At 38.0% G+C, this 23836-nt stretch overlaps 1 long non-coding RNA gene across 1 annotated transcript; it reads left to right on the forward strand.

Annotated features, from left to right (window-relative positions):
- The first annotated feature begins 155 nt into the window (after positions 1 to 155).
- On the forward strand, positions 156 to 23492 carry LOC145441003 (uncharacterized). Its single transcript, XR_013915679.1, has 2 exons — positions 156 to 1669; positions 23229 to 23492. It is a non-coding gene; the product is annotated as an uncharacterized LOC145441003 (long non-coding RNA).
- The last annotated feature ends 344 nt before the right edge of the window (positions 23493 to 23836 follow it).

Consider the following 23836-nt stretch of genomic DNA (forward strand, 5'->3'; position numbering starts at 1 on the left):
ATTTCTTGTGACCTCAATTGCTACTCACACTTTGCCACATTGCCAATATTTTGAATCTGATTTACGCACGCGAGGTACGTATAGGCAGCCTAATCGTGGCATATTAATGAACACGCTTCAAAGGAAACGAATTTCCTGTTCAGTTGATACATACATCCTATGGTTTTAGTCATTTAAAAAGCAAGTTTTATGTTTTGAATTCCAAGCAACCTTTCGCGGGCCGCACAGAATAGCTTCGCGGGCCGCACTTTGCCCATAGGTCTGTCTTAGAAGATATATTGAAGACAATGTAAGGATTGCGATGAGAAGACCTAATAATATGACACCTTTCTCTATAAATCAGAGGTCTCAAACACGCGGCCCGCCAGAGCATTTTGTGCGGCCCGCTACGACATTTTAGATTTTTATTAATTTGACAACATATAAGTGTCACATATCTTTTCAGGTTATAAAGTGAAAATTCCCTCTTAAATTGCTCCGAAAGCCTGAAGGTATTAAGTAAACTTCACTATTGCATCAAATGCAAACGCTACTATATGCAGTGAAAGATTCACTATTTCGCCACATTTCCCATTCATGATGACAAAACCTGACCCTTAAACGATTCGTGACTGAAATTTGTGAGTTGGACTTGGACGCGACCTTTCTTAGAATTACTCAGACTCGGAGTGACTCGGAATTCCGTGAATTTGTTAGAATCATGGACACAACAAACTAATCGCGTATCAGGGGAATAATAATAGATCAGTAGGTGGCAGATTGGTATTTCGCTAACTAAGCAAGTGGTATGGCAACCATTGGCATTCTGTTAGTTACATCTTTGGTCGCTAAGCCATGTTATTAAGGCCACTTAAAGGTACCGAGTACCTAATGTGGTACGCTCCAACGATGTAACAACAATGGGACGTTCGGCGTTCCGACATCTCAATAACTTGGACACATTCATTAATATATTTATATTTTTTCTGGTCCTATATTTGAAGATATTTGACCATGAGATTAATGGCCCACTTATCAGAAGTATACCCGAATCTTGGATCGGAATCACAGCTCAACCTAAAAAGGTTTTGATATCAGATCTATTTATCAATCTGTTATTCAAAATATTCAATAGTAGGTGCAAAATTTTGACCCGATAGCTTTTATGATGGCATCATACATTTGTCCGCCCATATGGTGTCTATATCTTATAATTAATATATATCAAGTACAACAACGATTCTATTCAAATAGTTATAAATGTGATGATTCTTTTCGTGCCAGGCCTGAATTAATACAATAGTAAATCACATTTTGACGATGTGCTGTGTTTACTGTCAGTCTGCTGGATCGGCTCACTTTCAATAGGACAATTCATTCCCGCCAAATAAGGCCTATACTTGGAAAGACATAGATTATCCTATAAATGCTGCGGCCCGCGGCGTTGTCAAAACTGGAAAACTGGCCCGCGAGCACATTTGAGTTTGAGACCTCTGCTATAAATGATGCGCCATTTACTTGTTACGTCATAACGTACCTATATTGCCCAACTTTATAAGGAACGATTTATCGCACCCTGCGATTTGCATTCTTACCAGGTTCGTAACTGCCGCACCGCATACTCCCAAATGGGGTTGGCAGCGTGCTCGAAAGGGACACGAAAGCAGTGACGTGCGGTCCAATGAGGCAGGTGAGGCAGTCCCTTACGAAAGTATTTCGAAAATCAACATAAAATAGACTTAATAGAGTATTTTCGAGAGATTTAATTACCTTTAAAATTTTCTTCGAGTTTCGCGATTTAATGTCTTTATATAGCTTGATTTTGAAACGCATATCTCTCCCTCCTCCAAGAAAAAAAAGCATACATCATTTATAGGAATAGGCATTTCGGTCCAGGTCATTACTGCGCCACGACACACCAAAAGACAAATACAGTTTCGGCAAACACGAGACTCCACGAAGTGTGCTACCAAAGAAGGACCTTGGCCGAAACATAAGTTATCGATTGTCAATAGCAGAGTTAGGAGGGCGTGACGAATAGTCATGTCCTTCCAATCTGAGCCCCACAATTCAAATCCCACCCGGGGCACCCACAAGGAATGAAGACAGGACAACTTGTGTGAGCGTCTCACAAAGTTTTTCTTTTATTCTGCTACGTTTTGGCGGCTACAATATTTTTTGATTATATAACAGATCGGGGGTCACAAATTAACAACTTACTATAAAATAAATTATAACAACATACCGGGTGTTATAATTATGAATTACGTACCCCAAGCTCTACCGGTAAATTCGACCATCGGGGCTATGGGAGAGGATTAAAAATTGATAGTAGCCTAATATAAAGAGATTACCAATATTATTGACACAATTCAGTCATCAATTTGACAATTGACCACCCTATGGGGGCGTAAGACCAACATTTGGAGTGAAGAGACGAATTGCTGTTTTGGTCCCTATTCTTGCTACAACTCACGCTAACATTGTGTATAAGCAGATTGCTATGGCCCAGGTCCAAATGTTGAGTAAATAATTGCGAAATAGCGATTGACCATTTCATATAGAGTCATATGAGAATTAGATACAGTGAAATGAACATAAAATTCTGCCTTCCACTTGATACAGATATTTCTTGCTGCTGTTACTAGAAACGGCAACGAACGGCTCGGTTATGATATATATCAGCAGTTTTTTATTTTAATGCTTCGTTGTAGAAATCGTAATGTTTCATGTGACGAGTACAAAATTTTAAATCTTTGTCCGGCGAACGTACGTACGTTGCCTAATTGTATGACGCATACGTAAGTAGTATAGTCGATCGCTCGTGAGGTGGGTGGGGTTCTTATGGCGGGGGTGGCATATCGCCTGGAAACCCGGGGTGGCATATCGCGCTTTTAGACCCCCCTCTCGGTCGCACATCGCCATTGGTTCTTATGGGCGGGGTCGCATGTCGCACTTTTAGATATAGACATCTCTCGCACATCGCATGGAAAACTCGTGGTGGCATGTCGCACTTTTAGATATAGGCATCTCTCGCACATCGCATGGAAACTCGGGGTGGCATGTCGCACTTTTAGATATAGACATCTCTCGCACATCGCATGGAAACTCGTGGCGGCATGTCGTACTTCGTGTTGAATATGTATCAAGTAAATAGTCATGTGATTGGTCCTTAGGTAATGTGTATATTCCAAATTACGGCGAGTACGACAATGATATATCGTTATTCTTATGGACGCGGTCGTGATTCGCACTTTCGAGTATCTCTCGCGCGGTGTTGAATATGTACGAGTCACCAACAATAACCGCACAAACGGAAACGTGGTTTGTTGCGAGGATTAAGCAGTGCGACCTATATTTCTAATGACCTGTGTGTGGAATTGTTTCACGGCCAGCCGCGTGCTACTATCGATTATTCCACTAATCCAGTAAGTACTATTACATACAGGAGTATTCAGTATTCAGCAACGACACGAAAAGCAACCAACAAATAACCGCACTCGTAAATTAACACCTAAAAAAGTGTAAAATTGATTGCAAATCCCGCGATCGCTAACAAGATAATGTCTCGGGCATAACCATTTTAGTGACTTGGTGTTACAAACATACCGATCGCGCACAAGGTAATATTTCGGTAATTAGTTTGTCACAGAGCCGTCGTAGACGGTGATTCGAAAACCAACAATTTGACGCTTTCTGGTGCTTGCTATATGTTTTGACACTTAGGAACGTGGTTGACTTTAGTTGTATGATAAGAATCATGTGAATATACAAGTAATGTATCAATTTGTCAACTTGAAATGAAACTTACTACACAAACCAAGTTGATTCGTATTTGAATGTGTTAATTCGGTACAATTCTAATTATTTTGAGAAATCTTTTCGTGATCTTTTGATTCGACCGTAACCTGAATATTACTGACGCCGACTTTCAGCCGCATCGAATTATTCGCACATTCCGCGCCGCTGTTTTCACACTTATAGAATCAATACCAACTATAACTCTACAAGAATCACAAGTATGTGCATTACACAGTTATTGTCTTATCAACTTGAAATCAAACTCTTAACAAAAACACGCAACTAATCATTTGCCAGCTCTAACATTATGAAAATCCTCGAGTCTTTATTTTTAAGAATGTTATAGTACGGTGTCGGAATCGATTCGCGGGGTGTACTAAAGCTAAATCCAGATAATCCAAAATGAAATATTTGGACTTTGACATAGTGTGACTTGAAATAGGATTGACAAACATGACTACCAACTTTGATCCAGCCACATTTCAAGATCATACTTTGAACCAAGTAATGTAACATTACAACTCTATTCACGATCCTGCTTTCCGTTTGTTAAAGAGATATTTTAACATCTTACCATACTCAAAAGAATTATTCACAACATTAACAATTGTTAAAAATCTAGTTTTCACTTACTTGATTATATCACTGCAACTCATAAATTTGAATTAATTCATCCTGGTTGTATTCGTATGCTCGGTCTTTTTTATTCAATTGTAAAGGTTGTTACTATTCTGAAGACAAACTATTTACTAATCGGTGCATATACAATTTGACTTGGACATATTATATTTTGAATATACGAGATTTGAACGTCCGAACAATAACTGAGAAATAATTTATCACAATTAAATCCGTAATATTACAGCGTAAAAGATATTGGAATGTCAGCAACTCTGTAAGGTCATAGTTACTACCACATTACCTAATTTACCCGACCAACTCGTCATGATCATTCCTGAAATCAACACAAACGTGACCACTGACTTGAGTTAACCACAAAACAGCATCAAGTTTTAAATCCACTTGTAGCTTACAGCTTATTTGAATGCGGGTTATGTTTTGTTGTAATTGAGTGTACGGAAATAGTATTACGTCTCGACATATCACCATCTTACCATATTCAAAGAGTCAACCACGAAAACATTGGCAAGTAAATCCGTTTGTAACTTACCCGACCAACTCAAGCAGTTAGCCAAGCATACACGAGTCCATACAAACACTAAAACCTAAAATCCATAGCAAGTTCGGTTGTACTCATATCCCTACGACACCTCATTTTTATTCAACTTTAAAATTCGTTACTATTCTGTAAGAAAGAGAAATTACTACGCGGTATATTCTGCAAGACAAAGTAATTATTACTCGATATATTTTATAAGACAAAAGTAATTACTACCCGCTGCAGGTGACTTGAGATTAACATAATATGTTTGAATATACGAGATTTGAAAGTCTGATCAACGTAGTTGCGACTTCATTTCTTACAATCGAACGCTGGTGTTATATTCAAAGTTATGATATCAGAAAATATTTTACAAATGTAATTGTTTCCAGTACCCAAGACTAAAGATGTAATAGTTCCAGTATTCATACATTGAACAACCGATGCAAAATGCTTTATTATCCCGATTCCCAACGGGTAATTGAAACGACTAAGTGTAGAGTCAGTATATCACAATATCGTTACTATTGAATCCAGCAATTGATACGATTTATTGTCGGAATTTGTGACAGAGAATTGAAACATATGCACTTTACAGAGTGTGAAAATATCACTTTGAGTATCGAGTACCGTTCGAAGCCGGCGATCAATTCTTAATCATTTCAGTAACTCCCCATTGTGCGTGCTAAATGTGAAATATCGCGAGGTTATACACTCTAAGACTTTGATCATTACAAAAGTAAATTGTGATATGTTTGTTAGATGCATCCAATTCAACTAGAAGTGTCTAGTGCCCAACACTCGTAATATCAAAAAAGTACTTGCTACACTGTAATTCACTAAACGTGTTTTGTATTGTTGTTCATTTGTAGTATTGATTGAAATTGTTTTTGAACCCTCAAATAATAATTCCCGACATGAAACTAAGCCACCGAAAGTCGTTACCATCACAAAGAAACAATTTGCATGATGTTTACTAAATGTGTCCTATAGTTAGGTGTGCTGGAATTATTTGTAAAACACACACACACACACACAGGATCAGAGAAATTGGAAATTTTTCCGTTGTTATTATCTAAAGTAAATGTCATCACAATACTCTGCCACTAAAAGACGTTACTTGTATGTGATTGAATCCCTAACAATTAACCCACTATTCCAAAGAAATTTTACTCACTCGACAGATATGAAACAGCGTCACTTAATCGGTCTATCGTTTTTCTAAAGGTAAATCATATCCATCCAATAGAAAACAATTTTCACTAGCTTGGTAATGAAACCGAAGTCTCCATTCGATATTTTGTTTGTGTCAAATACTTTACAATGAACACATTTGAGTGGTTGAGCTTTACATCATCAAGCTGTTATTTGTAAATCAAGATTTCGGTAAACTTGTAAATGTATCGTTTAACTAACCGACATTTAGTGATTGCTGAACATACCACTTCGAAATACTGCGTTGATCTCAATTCCCTTTATCCTGATAATCGAAGTACTTTTGTTTTGAATTCATAACAATCGGCTTTTCTATGACATGATAAATTATTGACAAGTTCCGCTTAGAAGATTGGTTGCATTTCACGAAAAATAATATACCACACATATTATTACTGTTACTCTATTCATCGATATTTTTTCCGTTGTCGATTTTCAAACGAGTAAAATTTATTACTTGAGTTGCTCTGCTTACTATATTTAAATGTAAACTCGCCCGTCTTTCAACAACAAACAATGTTAAAAAAGTATGCAATCAAACACAACAAGTTTTACGATACTAATTATTATCCCACATAACCCATTTCTTACCGATGACATATGAAATATATTCATGTTACACGAAAATATTCGCTCATGCTACAAACCTGTACAATGATTGGTGGTGCTTTCAAACTGTTTCGATACCTCAAGAACTTTATTGTCTGAATGGTTGTTCATGTATCGTAATAATCAAGTAGTTCAACACAGAACTAGTATTAACAGAAACACCAGAGTTGTTTACACAAAAGTTTGTATGTGTACAGTATACGAATACCATGTGTAAGTCCAGCACAATTGTGGTATCCATACGAGTTTAGTTAACACAATTTACGACACCGAGGTCGCGTCATCTTTCGTAAGACAACAAACCAAGGCTTCAGGATATGTCCATGTCATAGCAATAAATCAGCTACTCCTACAACAGAGTGCATATGTTTTCTAGTTACGGTGCTTACATCTTACACACAAATCAATCTACTTTGCTAACGAAAAGTGGTGAGTCGTCACAACAATACAACTATCATACAAAATGGCCGTTATAGTTTGCACACCAACGATACATCGTACAAGTAACAAGTCTCGAGAATCCAGTTATTCAAAAAACGTGAAAATATTTCTACACCAAGTCGTTATGTTGACGAAAGCGTATATTGTAATATCATGATCGATTTGCATTCGTTGGTCACAAACTGTCACTACTCTAAATAATTCTTTTTCACTCAAACACAAACGCATACTTGTCACCATTCGTTTTCATCAAGCACGAGTTCAAGAAACTTACTTACTACGACATGAATTTTTATTTTTATGTTGTGTAAATAGGTAATAATTAATTTTAGTAACACTATATCAACATCATCGAGTTGCGCGAATAGATTTACATGTGGTCTTGTGGTTTTAATCGAAGTATACAGCACGGTCTAATGTAGAGTCATCTCTACTGTACAGCAACTCGGTAATCGAAATGCATTAACATGTAAACAACGATCTTGTTTCGTCACACCAAAAATATGTTCACTGTCGCGATACTCCACACAAGACGTGCATAGCCTTTTCACACTCGTAATAGTATACCAACGTCAAGCGATAACGTTTAACAAGACCAACGACACTGAACCCACGACGTTTAGCTATGTAAAATTACCACTTTCACTTACCAGTCCATCGTTTACCTGACTAAACATATTATTTTCCTTTCGAGATCTGACGTTTACCCAGAGTAAGAAACCATTTTCACTTGTAAATATTTTTTTTCCTCGGCTAACAAACCTTTTTTCACTTGGAAATATATTTTTTCTCTGGGTAACAAACCTTTTTCACCTGGAAATATATTTTTTCTCTGGGTAACAAACCTTTTTCACTTGGAAATATATTTTTTCTCTGGTTAACAAACCTTTTTCACTTGGGGAATATATTTTTTCTCTGGTTAACAAACCTTTTTTCACTTGGAAATATATTTTTTCTCTGGATAACAAACCTTTTTCACTTGGAAATACATTTTTTCTCTGGGTAACAAACCTTTTTCACTTGGAAATATATTTTTTCTCTGGGTAACAAACCTTTTTTCACTTGGAAATATATTTTTTCTCTGGTTAACAAACCTTTTTCACTTGGAAATATATTTTTTCCCCGGGTAACAAGCCTTTTCCCTGAGCAACAAACCATTTTCACTTGGTGGTCCGTCGTTTTCCCGAGTAAAAATATCATTTTCCTTTGGAGATCCGGCGTTTACCCAGTGTAACAATACATTTTCACTTGGAAAAATACTTTTACCTAGAGTAACTAATCATTTTCTCCTGGGTAACAAACCCTTTTCGTCTGGAAACTATCATTTAACTGACTACCGATACCGTTTTCACTTGGAAATACATTTTTTCCCTGGGTAACAATACCATTTTCGTTTTGAAAACTGACAACCACACCGGCCAATTTGATATTTTTGTATATTGTTACAACGGACAGTGACAAAATATACACCAACAACGACTCCGATACATTTGTGTAATCGCATACTCACTTGCTCTGGCGCATCCCATCAAAATCGACGGTTAGCCACACACACACACAAACACAATAACAATGTGCTATTTCGATATGACTGCGATGTCCGGGTTCGTGCTTTAGATTTTCCAGAACCAATCCGTCTAAAGTTGTAATCCCCCACCTTTGTTAACTGGGTGATACACGGATAACAATCTTCGGAAAATCTAGGAACGCATACTACCCATCGTGATAACGATTCCGGGTTACTTGCGATTAATTTCCTTGCTCACCCTATACAGATTATACGTACAGCGATATGTAGCGGTAATCGGTTTGGTCGATACATATCGCCCCATTCAGTATGGAATTACAAACCCAATACAGGTCAGTTAATAACCGGATCCGGATATTCAATGCAAAGCGATAAAGCAGAACCAATGACCAAATGTAATTAAACATGTAGATTCACAACCCTTGATTTTTTTTTCGTGGAAAATGACAATACATATCGAATATATATTTTACGATGGTTCAACCCTACCAAGTATTCACGTAAATGTGGTTTATGACATTACATACAATGTATCAGTGTATCAATGTTGGGTGTTTATGCACACATCGGTATGACCCATAGACAACATCATCATACCCTCCAGGACTTCGTTATTACATAGTGAGGTCAATAAAATCAATCGGAGACATAGACGACAGAAGGCTTGGAGATCCAATGTAAAATTCAGACAAACAAACGGATATATTTGTCCATCTTGGTTATTTACTCAACTACCATTGGTGCTCTCGATACAGCGAACGGTACAGTATGCAACGCATATCATTAGAGTGATATATCCACAGGTAAATATGGGGCCTGGCCACAATAATTGTACGACGCCGACAAATCGATGCACGCAAGGTGTGGTTGATAATAATTGTTTCATGTGTCAAAGAGACAGCACTCTCTCGTAAAGGTTAGCAGATCCCACAGAAACACACCTTGGATTACATTATCAAATCGATTTTAAACTTAAACCGAATCACTGGTGTTGAGAGTAGTGATATCCGATTTTTCGAATATTCATATCGACTTAGTGAACGATCGGTAACGACACTTATCATAAACATTATGAATATTAGTAATTCCAGTCGTATCTATCTTGTGTTGTTACAAGTTGCTAAAACCATCGAGTGAATCAGTGAACGGATAGTAATCTGGGTTAAATCTCGATACAATTATTGTGGCCAGGCCCCATATTTACCTGTGGATATATCACTCTAATGATATGCGTTGCATACTGTACCGTTCGCTGTATCGAGAGCACCAATGGTAGTTGAGTAAATAACCAAGATGGACAAATATATCCGTTTGTTTGTCTGAATTTTACATTGGATCTCCAAGCCTTCTGTCGTCTATGTCTCCGATTGATTTTATTGACCTCACTATGTAATAACGAAGTCCTGGAGGGTATGATGATGTTGTCTATGGGTCATACCGATGTGTGCATAAACACCCAACATTGATACACTGATACATTGTATGTAATGTCATAAACCACATTTACGTGAATACTTGGTAGGGTTGAACCATCGTAAAATATATATTCGATATGTATTGTCATTTTCCACGAAAAAAAAATCAAGGGTTGTGAATCTACATGTTTAATTACATTTGGTCATTGGTTCTGCTTTATCGCTTTGCATTGAATATCCGGATCCGGTTATTAACTGACCTGTATTGGGTTTGTAATTCCATACTGAATGGGGCGATATGTATCGACCAAACCGATTACCGCTACATATCGCTGTACGTATAATCTGTATAGGGTGAGCAAGGAAATTAATCGCAAGTAACCCGGAATCGTTATCACGATGGGTAGTATGCGTTCCTAGATTTTCCGAAGATTGTTATCCGTGTATCACCCAGTTAACAAAGGTGGGGGATTACAACTTTAGACGGATTGGTTCTGGAAAATCTAAAGCACGAACCCGGACATCGCAGTCATATCGAAATAGCACATTGTTATTGTGTTTGTGTGTGTGTGTGGCTAACCGTCGATTTTGATGGGATGCGCCAGAGCAAGTGAGTATGCGATTACACAAATGTATCGGAGTCGTTGTTGGTGTATATTTTGTCACTGTCCGTTGTAACAATATACAAAAATATCAAATTGGCCGGTGTGGTTGTCAGTTTTCAAAACGAAAATGGTATTGTTACCCAGGGAAAAAATGTATTTCCAAGTGAAAACGGTATCGGTAGTCAGTTAAATGATAGTTTCCAGACGAAAAGGGTTTGTTACCCAGGAGAAAATGATTAGTTACTCTAGGTAAAAGTATTTTTCCAAGTGAAAATGTATTGTTACACTGGGTAAACGCCGGATCTCCAAAGGAAAATGATATTTTTACTCGGGAAAACGACGGACCACCAAGTGAAAATGGTTTGTTGCTCAGGGAAAAGGCTTGTTACCCGGGGAAAAAATATATTTCCAAGTGAAAAAGGTTTGTTAACCAGAGAAAAAATATATTTCCAAGTGAAAAAAGGTTTGTTACCCAGAGAAAAAATATATTTCCAAGTGAAAAAGGTTTGCTACCCAGAGAAAAAATATATTTCCAAGTGAAAAAGGTTTGTTATCCAGAGAAAAAATATATTTCCAAGTGAAAAAAGGTTTGTTAACCAGAGAAAAAATATATTCCCCAAGTGAAAAAGGTTTGTTAACCAGAGAAAAAATATATTTCCAGGTGAAAAAGGTTTGTTACCCAGAGAAAAAATATATTTCCAAGTGAAAAAAGGTTTGTTAGCCGAGGAAAAAAAATATTTACAAGTGAAAATGGTTTCTTACTCTGGGTAAACGTCAGATCTCGAAAGGAAAATAATATGTTTAGTCAGGTAAACGATGGACTGGTAAGTGAAAGTGGTAATTTTACATAGCTAAACGTCGTGGGTTCAGTGTCGTTGGTCTTGTTAAACGTTATCGCTTGACGTTGGTATACTATTACGAGTGTGAAAAGGCTATGCACGTCTTGTGTGGAGTATCGCGACAGTGAACATATTTTTGGTGTGACGAAACAAGATCGTTGTTTACATGTTAATGCATTTCGATTACCGAGTTGCTGTACAGTAGAGATGACTCTACATTAGACCGTGCTGTATACTTCGATTAAAACCACAAGACCACATGTAAATCTATTCGCGCAACTCGATGATGTTGATATAGTGTTACTAAAATTAATTATTACCTATTTACACAACATAAAAATAAAAATTCATGTCGTAGTAAGTAAGTTTCTTGAACTCGTGCTTGATGAAAACGAATGGTGACAAGTATGCGTTTGTGTTTGAGTGAAAAAGAATTATTTAGAGTAGTGACAGTTTGTGACCAACGAATGCAAATCGATCATGATATTACAATATACGCTTTCGTCAACATAACGACTTGGTGTAGAAATATTTTCACGTTTTTTGAATAACTGGATTCTCGAGACTTGTTACTTGTACGATGTATCGTTGGTGTGCAAACTATAACGGCCATTTTGTATGATAGTTGTATTGTTGTGACGACTCACCACTTTTCGTTAGCAAAGTAGATTGATTTGTGTGTAAGATGTAAGCACCGTAACTAGAAAACATATGCACTCTGTTGTAGGAGTAGCTGATTTATTGCTATGACATGGACATATCCTGAAGCCTTGGTTTGTTGTCTTACGAAAGATGACGCGACCTCGGTGTCGTAAATTGTGTTAACTAAACTCGTATGGATACCACAATTGTGCTGGACTTACACATGGTATTCGTATACTGTACACATACAAACTTTTGTGTAAACAACTCTGGTGTTTCTGTTAATACTAGTTCTGTGTTGAACTACTTGATTATTACGATACATGAACAACCATTCAGACAATAAAGTTCTTGAGGTATCGAAACAGTTTGAAAGCACCACCAATCATTGTACAGGTTTGTAGCATGAGCGAATATTTTCGTGTAACATGAATATATTTCATATGTCATCGGTAAGAAATGGGTTATGTGGGATAATAATTAGTATCGTAAAACTTGTTGTGTTTGATTGCATACTTTTTTAACATTGTTTGTTGTTGAAAGACGGGCGAGTTTACATTTAAATATAGTAAGCAGAGCAACTCAAGTAATAAATTTTACTCGTTTGAAAATCGACAACGGAAAAAATATCGATGAATAGAGTAACAGTAATAATATGTGTGGTATATTATTTTTCGTGAAATGCAACCAATCTTCTAAGCGGAACTTGTCAATAATTTATCATGTCATAGAAAAGCCGATTGTTATGAATTCAAAACAAAAGTACTTCGATTATCAGGATAAAGGGAATTGAGATCAACGCAGTATTTCGAAGTGGTATGTTCAGCAATCACTAAATGTCGGTTAGTTAAACGATACATTTACAAGTTTACCGAAATCTTGATTTACAAATAACAGCTTGATGATGTAAAGCTCAACCACTCAAATGTGTTCATTGTAAAGTATTTGACACAAACAAAATATCGAATGGAGACTTCGGTTTCATTACCAAGCTAGTGAAAATTGTTTTCTATTGGATGGATATGATTTACCTTTAGAAAAACGATAGACCGATTAAGTGACGCTGTTTCATATCTGTCGAGTGAGTAAAATTTCTTTGGAATAGTGGGTTAATTGTTAGGGATTCAATCACATACAAGTAACGTCTTTTAGTGGCAGAGTATTGTGATGACATTTACTTTAGATAATAACAACGGAAAAATTTCCAATTTCTCTGATCCTGTGTGTGTGTGTGTGTGTTTTACAAATAATTCCAGCACACCTAACTATAGGACACATTTAGTAAACATCATGCAAATTGTTTCTTTGTGATGGTAACGACTTTCGGTGGCTTAGTTTCATGTCGGGAATTATTATTTGAGGGTTCAAAAACAATTTCAATCAATACTACAAATGAACAACAATACAAAACACGTTTAGTGAATTACAGTGTAGCAAGTACTTTTTTGATATTACGAGTGTTGGGCACTAGACACTTCTAGTTGAATTGGATGCATCTAACAAACATATCACAATTTACTTTTGTAATGATCAAAGTCTTAGAGTGTATAACCTCGCGATATTTCACATTTAGCACGCACAATGGGGAGTTACTGAAATGATTAAGAATTGATCGCCGGCTTCGAACGGTACTCGATACTCAAAGTGATATTTTCACACTCTGTAAAGTGCATATGTTTCAATTCTCTGTCACAAATTCCGACAATAAATCGTATCAATTGCTGGATTCAATAGTAACGATATTGTGATATACTGACTCTACACTTAGTCGTTTCAATTACCCGTTGGGAATCGGGATAATAAAGCATTTTGCATCGGTTGTTCAATGTATGAATACTGGAACTATTACATCTTTAGTCTTGGGTACTGGAAACAATTACATTTGTAAAATATTTTCTGATATCATAACTTTGAATATAACACCAGCGTTCGATTGTAAGAAATGAAGTCGCAACTACGTTGATCAGACTTTCAAATCTCGTATATTCAAACATATTATGTTAATCTCAAGTCACCTGCAGCGGGTAGTAATTACTTTTGTCTTATAAAATATATCGAGTAATAATTACTTTGTCTTGCAGAATATACCGCGTAGTAATTTCTCTTTCTTACAGAATAGTAACGAATTTTAAAGTTGAATAAAAATGAGGTGTCGTAGGGATATGAGTACAACCGAACTTGCTATGGATTTTAGGTTTTAGTGTTTGTATGGACTCGTGTATGCTTGGCTAACTGCTTGAGTTGGTCGGGTAAGTTACAAACGGATTTACTTGCCAATGTTTTCGTGGTTGACTCTTTGAATATGGTAAGATGGTGATATGTCGAGACGTAATACTATTTCCGTACACTCAATTACAACAAAACATAACCCGCATTCAAATAAGCTGTAAGCTACAAGTGGATTTAAAACTTGATGCTGTTTTGTGGTTAACTCAAGTCAGTGGTCACGTTTGTGTTGATTTCAGGAATGATCATGACGAGTTGGTCGGGTAAATTAGGTAATGTGGTAGTAACTATGACCTTACAGAGTTGCTGACATTCCAATATCTTTTACGCTGTAATATTACGGATTTAATTGTGATAAATTATTTCTCAGTTATTGTTCGGACGTTCAAATCTCGTATATTCAAAATATAATATGTCCAAGTCAAATTGTATATGCACCGATTAGTAAATAGTTTGTCTTCAGAATAGTAACAACCTTTACAATTGAATAAAAAAGACCGAGCATACGAATACAACCAGGATGAATTAATTCAAATTTATGAGTTGCAGTGATATAATCAAGTAAGTGAAAACTAGATTTTTAACAATTGTTAATGTTGTGAATAATTCTTTTGAGTATGGTAAGATGTTAAAATATCTCTTTAACAAACGGAAAGCAGGATCGTGAATAGAGTTGTAATGTTACATTACTTGGTTCAAAGTATGATCTTGAAATGTGGCTGGATCAAAGTTGGTAGTCATGTTTGTCAATCCTATTTCAAGTCACACTATGTCAAAGTCCAAATATTTCATTTTGGATTATCTGGATTTAGCTTTAGTACACCCCGCGAATCGATTCCGACACCGTACTATAACATTCTTAAAAATAAAGACTCGAGGATTTTCATAATGTTAGAGCTGGCAAATGATTAGTTGCGTGTTTTTGTTAAGAGTTTGATTTCAAGTTGATAAGACAATAACTGTGTAATGCACATACTTGTGATTCTTGTAGAGTTATAGTTGGTATTGATTCTATAAGTGTGAAAACAGCGGCGCGGAATGTGCGAATAATTCGATGCGGCTGAAAGTCGGCGTCAGTAATATTCAGGTTACGGTCGAATCAAAAGATCACGAAAAGATTTCTCAAAATAATTAGAATTGTACCGAATTAACACATTCAAATACGAATCAACTTGGTTTGTGTAGTAAGTTTCATTTCAAGTTGACAAATTGATACATTACTTGTATATTCACATGATTCTTATCATACAACTAAAGTCAACCACGTTCCTAAGTGTCAAAACATATAGCAAGCACCAGAAAGCGTCAAATTGTTGGTTTTCGAATCACCGTCTACGACGGCTCTGTGACAAACTAATTACCGAAATATTACCTTGTGCGCGATCGGTATGTTTGTAACACCAAGTCACTAAAATGGTTATGCCCGAGACATTATCTTGTTAGCGATCGCGGGATTTGCAATCAATTTTACACTTTTTTAGGTGTTAATTTACGAGTGCGGTTATTTGTTGGTTGCTTTTCGTGTCGTTGCTGAATACTGAATACTCCTGTATGTAATAGTACTTACTGGATTAGTGGAATAATCGATAGTAGCACGCGGCTGGCCGTGAAACAATTCCACACACAGGTCATTAGAAATATAGGTCGCACTGCTTAATCCTCGCAACAAACCACGTTTCCGTTTGTGCGGTTATTGTTGGTGACTCGTACATATTCAACACCGCGCGAGAGATACTCGAAAGTGCGAATCACGACCGCGTCCATAAGAATAACGATATATCATTGTCGTACTCGCCGTAATTTGGAATATACACATTACCTAAGGACCAATCACATGACTATTTACTTGATACATATTCAACACGAAGTACGACATGCCGCCACGAGTTTCCATGCGATGTGCGAGAGATGTCTATATCTAAAAGTGCGACATGCCACCCCGAGTTTCCATGCGATGTGCGAGAGATGCCTATATCTAAAAGTGCGACATGCCACCACGAGTTTTCCATGCGATGTGCGAGAGATGTCTATATCTAAAAGTGCGACATGCGACCCCGCCCATAAGAACCAATGGCGATGTGCGACCGAGAGGGGGGTCTAAAAGCGCGATATGCCACCCCGGGTTTCCAGGCGATATGCCACCCCCGCCATAAGAACCCCACCCACCTCACGAGCGATCGACTATACTACTTACGTATATACCTACTGCTCGCCAAGCAGCAACGGTGATACTGCGTTTATCTAAGCATAACCAAACATCAGTACATAAGTTACTATTTGAAACTAGGCAGAGTGCTGATTATTATCCTGCTGCTGCGAGGTAGTGGCGTTTCGAGGGTATTGATAACCAGATATAGAGCATGTCGGGTGTTCTTACAATTACACTACAATGTAGCCTTCATCGAATATCTATATTCACTATGTGTGGATACTTCTTACGCAATGACGTGCACAGCTAATACGTGTGACGTAATATTCAGCAGTGGCGTTAAAAATCAGACGTCTGTGCTATCACTAACCTGTTAATATATCTTCCTTGTTCACGAATGTTCAGTTTATGTCATGGTCCTTGTACAAATAAAAAGTAATCGTTCTTTCACAAAGAAATCGATTAGATATGTGAAGTAGTCGATTACGATTACGATGACTTCGGAATTTTTCGAATGTAATCGATTGCGATTACGATTACTTGAAAATGCTGTAATCGTCGTAATCGATAACGATTACTAATCGCGATTACCCCATGTCCGATGTATGGCTCTTTGGGAGGTATAGCGGAAAAAATAAGGCCAATATGGCTCTTCGGACAAAAAAGGTTCCCGACCACTTGACTAATTGGACGCCAAATACCCATGTTAAACTGTCCATGTAGCCTACTTCTCCGGTGAGCTTCGGACGAATTTATTTATTCAGATCAGCTTACTATACGCACCGAAATCGCGAGTGGTCATATTATGAGCAGTATCCGAGATTCGTTATGGTCTCGCTAGGCGCGAAAAATTTTCAGATTCACGAATTAATTTCGTCATTGATGTTAGTATAGTGTCACACAATCCTATCAAGCATTTATCCTTTCCAGCCCATGCGATCAGCTCACCGGCATAGAGTTGATGGACGGGGGTGTTGTCGAAAATTAAGGGCAAGTTATAAATGGTGATGGATTTTCGGGTGGGCCATTGTTGTTAGTCACTTTGTTGCATGCTTTTATTTCTTAACCTTTCATCAAGATTGTCAGTATATAGTGGAAAGATAGTGAAATCAAGATTCCAAGTTGGTATTTCCATATGAGGCGCATCATTTTCCTCTGCTGTACACATCTGTACTGTGGGGATGAGATTGCAAAGGGCGCTACTGTATTGAAATTGAAAAATGAAGTCCCGTTGAATCGCGCACAGCGCGAAGAAAAGAGAAAAGTTATTTAAAATCTCTCAAAAATTCGGGAGTCAATTCGTAAATTCAGTTTGCATGTCGACGGCCGCCAACACTTACTAATTGAATTACGTGTTCACGGCCGCACAAATTCACTTCTACGGCCGCAGGTTGACCACCTCTGGACTACGCGATGTATGCTGCTAAAACATCGCGGCCAGAAAACCTTGGCTGAAAATGACCGCCGTATGTTTGCCGGGGCCTTCAATGTCTATATATATATTTATATGTCAAACTGTTCGATGCTAAGGTATGCACCGAATGTCTTGTTAATCGGAGAAAATGAAGCAAACCCATCAAGAAATGTCAGCTTGAAGTAGTGTTGGGATCAAGTCACTACCTTCGAGTCACGAAGCATTTCAAGTCATTGCAGATTTTGACTCGAGTCAAGTCAAGTCAATCGATTTTCGAAGGAGACTCGAGTCAAGTCAAGTCACTCGATTTTTGGCGGTGACTCGAGTCAAGTCGAGTCAAGTCAAGTCAAGTCACGAGTCAAAGTCGCAATGTAAGTCGAGTTTCCATTTCGAAGTATGAGGCATGCTTGAGTCATTGCATTTTGCTAGCTGTCTGAAATACAGATTTAGTATGGGCATTGATTCTGAACCGATTAACGAAGCTAGAGTTAAATATACACGCAAGAGGCCGCTGTATCGCTCACATATACGTAAAAATGCTAAACTACGTAAGTAGGCTAATTACATAGCCTCATAGTTACCGGCCAAAATAGAGAATAGATAAATGAATTGATAAGATGCAATACATTACCCATTTACAAATTGATATGATACAATACTAGCCTGCGCCAATGGTTGAGGACTATATAAACTATATTCGAATTCAATTTCAATAAAACAAGAGTTAAGGTAAGAACAGAGAACAGAAATATACATTTTGCTATTAAATTACTCAACTATACTATAGTTTGCGACAGCGTAAGCTGTAAGCTTCGATCACTTCATTCGCGGTCAATTTATTTGTGAGAGAACAATGGAGGCTCAGTAAAACGCACGATCATTGAATGATTGGTCGCTTTCACGGGTTAAAGCAACGTTTCGTGAACAATCCGACCATATGCAAGATATACAGTGATTTTATCGACATCGATTGCTTGATGACTTGAAATTGACTCGTGAATTTTGCTCCGAGTCACGAGTCAATCCACTTTTCTGATGCGCCGAGTCAAGTCAAGTCAAGTCATTTTAGCAGAGTGACTCGAGTCAAGTCAAGTCATACGAAAAATTTGACTCGAGTCATCCCAACATTGGCTTGGAGTCGTGTGCGTCTCTCGAAGGAGGTTTTTCCATTAGTTTAGTCTGGTACGATTGGGCGATTCCATTATCTTTGACTATATAACAGCGGAAAGTCACGAAATACCAACATGCAGCAGAGTAATTATCAACGACCCCGTGGATCAGGGGTGGGCAAACTATGGCCCGCGGGTCGCATGCGACCCGCAACACCGTTCTGTGCGGCCCGCGAGAGTCTAAAGAAACTTATTAAAAATATTGATAAAATGCGTACTAAAAATCGAATTATTGCTTGGACTTGATGAAACTTTTTCTTAGCATATTTTACCATGATAATTCTGACGCAGTGGTTCTCAAACTGGGGGCGTGAAAGCATCCGAAGGGGGCGCGAAGCTCAGCTAAGCAGATTGTTTATTCGCGCTTCGCGCAATTTCTGCTCGATTCGTAGTTATAGCTCGGTATTCAGTCTGAATTTCATATTTAAAAATCTTTCGACCACAGTCGTTACCTTCCATGCCATTAATATATCCGTTAGGTTTTCTAGCATCTTGGTTGCGTTTTGTGATATGATGATAAGGGGAGGGGGGCGCGAAATCTTTCACCATCATTAGGGGGCGTGTCTTAAAAAGTTTGAAAACCACTGTTCTAAGGTAAATACTTCCTATGTTATTTTTTATGTTTAATTACTGGCGCGACAGCCCGATCTCAAGGCCCACGTAGTTTTAAAGGTTTCAACTCCTAAACATCACAGAAATCCTAAACGAGATTGGCATAATTCGGATCCTGAGTGTGATTTCAGATTGGCCACATCAGTTTTAATTATTTCAGTGATGTGTTTATTAAAAACGATTCGCGCGTGTCTTAGGTAGATTCGTTCTCTGTATGCGTAGAATTAGGGCATTTATATTTTATCTACATATAGTAGAAGCGTGTTTGAAGCTAATATGGTCATGATGCTGTCACCATTGAGTGTCCTCTGGAACGGAACCAAAAGTGGAATTAGTAAGTCTATGAACAGATCGCTTTTCACAGATTTAAATTTCAATCCTGTTCTAAGAATCGGAAAAACCGACTTTCATCTCTATAGCTTTGACAAATTAGTTATTGAGGTCGACCAGCCTATGAAATCTCGCAACTGTTTTCTGACGCGTGTACGATATCGCCAACGCAATGTTTGTTTTAAATAAGCATATATATTATCTCAATGTCCTCACTATATAATCACATACCAATATTGCGTTTTGGTTTATAATCCCAATTTGATATAGTGCGGCCCGCGAGCTCAAAAGTTTGCCCACCCCTGCCGTAGATGTATGATTGTATAGTAGGGCTGTTCAAAAATAACTTTTTTTCCCCGATTCAAGCCGGTCACCTCTTAAATCGTCAGGTTGCAGTAGAAAACCTTGCTCACCAAATTTCACTCGATTCCAACCAGTAAAGCCCTCCGCAGATCCAATTAAAATTTTTAATTTATTATGGAAAATTAAAAAAAAAATTTTCCAAATTTTTCTGCCAACCCCGTGAAATTGTTGAGCTGTCTTCAAAGACGTTGCAAAACAAATTTGAGTCAATTCCGACCAGTAGAAGCGGAGTTATGTGAGTTTTTCGATGATATTTCTCGGATTATCCTTGATCGGTGGATAATCCGCGATTTATCAACGAAAAACTCACATAACTCCGCTTCTACTGGTCGGAATTGACTCAAATTTGTTTTGCAACGTCTTTGAAGACAGCTCAACAATTTCATGGGGTTGGCAGAAAAATTTGGAAATTTTTTTTTTTAATTTTCTATAATAAATTAAAATTTGTAATTGGATCTGCGGAGGCCTTTACTGGTTGGAATCGAGTGAAATTTGGTGAGCAAGGTTTTCTACAGCAACCTGACGATTTAAGAGGTGACCGGCTTGAATCGGGAAAAAAAAGTTATTTTTGAACAGCCCTATTGTATAGTTTATTAATTAATTAATTATAATGTAAGTGCCTTAGAATTTCGAAGACCCACCTCCTTCAGGTCTCGCGTCGGCTGAAAGAGGATAAAAACATTCAACTACTAATATTATTGACAAAATTCAGTCATGAATTTTAAAATTCCCGCGCCTCTGCGCAGCTAAATATCACATACATGGTGTCGCACTGTTTGTTTGTTTGTTTGTTCTGGGGTATTCATGGTGTTTGTCGACTACTATATGGTCATTTACACCAGGCCGATATTCTTATTATTTTCCGTAACTGCCGACTTATAGCCAGAGGTGGTCAAAGTAGTCAAGAAAGCTACTCAAGTAGAAGTAGAAGTAGCGACGAAAAAAGCTACTCAAGTACGAGTAGAAGTACTTCTTCCATAAGCAAACTAAAACTACTTGAAGTAGAAGTAGAATTTACCGACTTAAAATCTACTCAAGTAAGTAAGTAGTTGTGAAAACGATCCTAATTCGTTCACATGGATTGTCCAAAGGCTGAAATTGAACTATGCGAAAGGCTCGATTCATATTGATGCATATCCGGAGGTATCCAATTCTCGATAGCATAAGCATTCGTCCGCATCATGGGATGAAAATAATAGTATTGATATGGAAATGAGATACTAATCCTCTGTTTTCTCGACCAGCACGTTTTAGAAAATATCATGGTATGGCGCACTACCCCATATTATAAGGCCCGTAGTTTAGTCAAAGAGCAATACGGAGAAGTTGTATAGGATACGGTGTAAACACTTTGCGCGATTAGTAAACGTTAATAAAAAATATGGCGGACCGTAAAAATGTCATATTGTGTAGCTTTATTTCCGGAAATTAAAGGCATTACTACAATTGCTTTTAAACCTCAATATGTATGTTATCCTGGCAAAAGAACTGAATAATAATTAGAACTCAAAGTATATGATACTGGGAATTGAAAGTTAAATATAAATGGGGAGCATGTATTTCATGTCTTTAGTCCAGAAAGTTTCAAAGGTGGTATGCTAAAATAGCTCTGAAACTAAAAAAAGTCAGAGTCCACTTTTCCAGATTAGGATACACCATGGACATGCTAGATTACGATATGATAAGTAAATGCTAGATTGCAAAACATCAATTTCAAACGTTGTGATGAGCCATATATACTGCGATGAAATGTTTCATATGGGCGAAGGGCGACAATGTGGTGTGAACGGAACCACGCCAACCAGCAACCTAAATTATATTCATCGATACTTTCGTGAAATCATGTTGGCTACTCCGCATCCACTGCGCGCGAAGTTCGACGAAAATTTATGGGTTTTACTCAACATTTGTAAAAATTAAATGTCAATACTCCGTGAAAACAGCCCCGAAATTCCTCAGGCTATCTTTCTGATTGGAGTATTGAACTACTTCTACTTGACAAACTGAAAATAGCGAAAAGTAAGTAAGTAGATCACAAAATATTATGAAGCAGAAGTAGAAGTAGAGAAAATCAGGTATACTTGAGTGAGTACCAGAAGTAGAAGAAAACTACTTGAGTACTTCGAAAAAGTAGAAGTACTTTGTTACTGACCACCTCTGCTTATAGCACGACCCACCTCTAGGCTTTTGTAAGACACCGCTGACGCGGATGAGGTGGCGAGGAGGAGCCTAGGTAAACCTTCAACACTTAGGTATCGGAATTCGGAAGTCGACCTCGGTCGGACTCGAACCAGCACCCATTGGTGTTGCAGCCGCGGATTATACCACTGCGCTATCTCGCCACATGGTGTCGCACTATATAACAATAAAGAACTCGGGATTTCGAGTAGCCGTGAAAAGGAACGTCTGGGGAACGGGGAACCCCACAGAAGCTTGGTTGATCACCCTATGGGAGCGGAAGAACGACATCTTTGGGGGCCAATGAATTGCTGTTTCGGTCCTGGTCACTCCCTTATCGCCATCCAACCATGCATCGGCATCATCATCAGATTGAAGATTTTTCCGTTCCTGTAGTTTTCATATAGGGATGATGGGAAGCGAGTGGCGCAGTGTGCTAAGCGACACCGCCACGACACCAATGGTTGTTGGTTCGAGTCTCGGCTCTACCCAGTTTCTATGTGTCGGAGGTTTATCTGGGCTCCTCATCGCCGACCTCACTGCGATTGCAGTGATGACTTGAAAAGCCCAGAAAGTACAGTAAGCCGTGCTGGAAAGTCGTCAGCAAAGATCCGATGAATAAATGAGTGTGGAAGAGGGAGAGACTGAATCGTGGTAGCAAGAGAAGTCGCCAAAAGAAGAAAAAATGCATTGAACTGATGAATTGCTATTGTGCCATTGTCGTGGAGCCCAAAGCCTCATAAGGCTATAAGCACCACTGTCTTATCTCATCAATACAATACAATATAGGGATGATACTTATATCTGTAACTTTTTGGCTCCGGTTCGCGAAGGCGATGTTGCGTGTTCACTGTTCACTCCAATCACGACATTATAGGTGCCTGTGACATCGAGGCAGGGGTTGGGATCAAGTCACTACCTTCGAGTCACGAGTCATCTCGAGTCATTGCACATTTTGACTCGAGTCAAGTCAAGTCAATCGATTTTCAAAAGTGACTCGAGTCAAGTCAAGTCACTCGGTTTTTGGGGGTGACTCGAGTCAAGTCGAGTCAAGTCAAGTCAAGTCACGATTCAAGTCAAATTGAATTTTCGAAGTATAAGTGATGATGCAAAGTCATTACATTTTGCGAACTGGGTGAAGGACAGATTAATTGGCCAT

The sequence above is a fragment of the Botryllus schlosseri genome, chromosome 6 (genome assembly GCF_051294905.1).
Source record: "Botryllus schlosseri isolate E-star chromosome 6, Bs_hap1, whole genome shotgun sequence".
NCBI classification, from domain to species: Eukaryota; Metazoa; Chordata; class Ascidiacea; order Stolidobranchia; family Styelidae; genus Botryllus; species Botryllus schlosseri.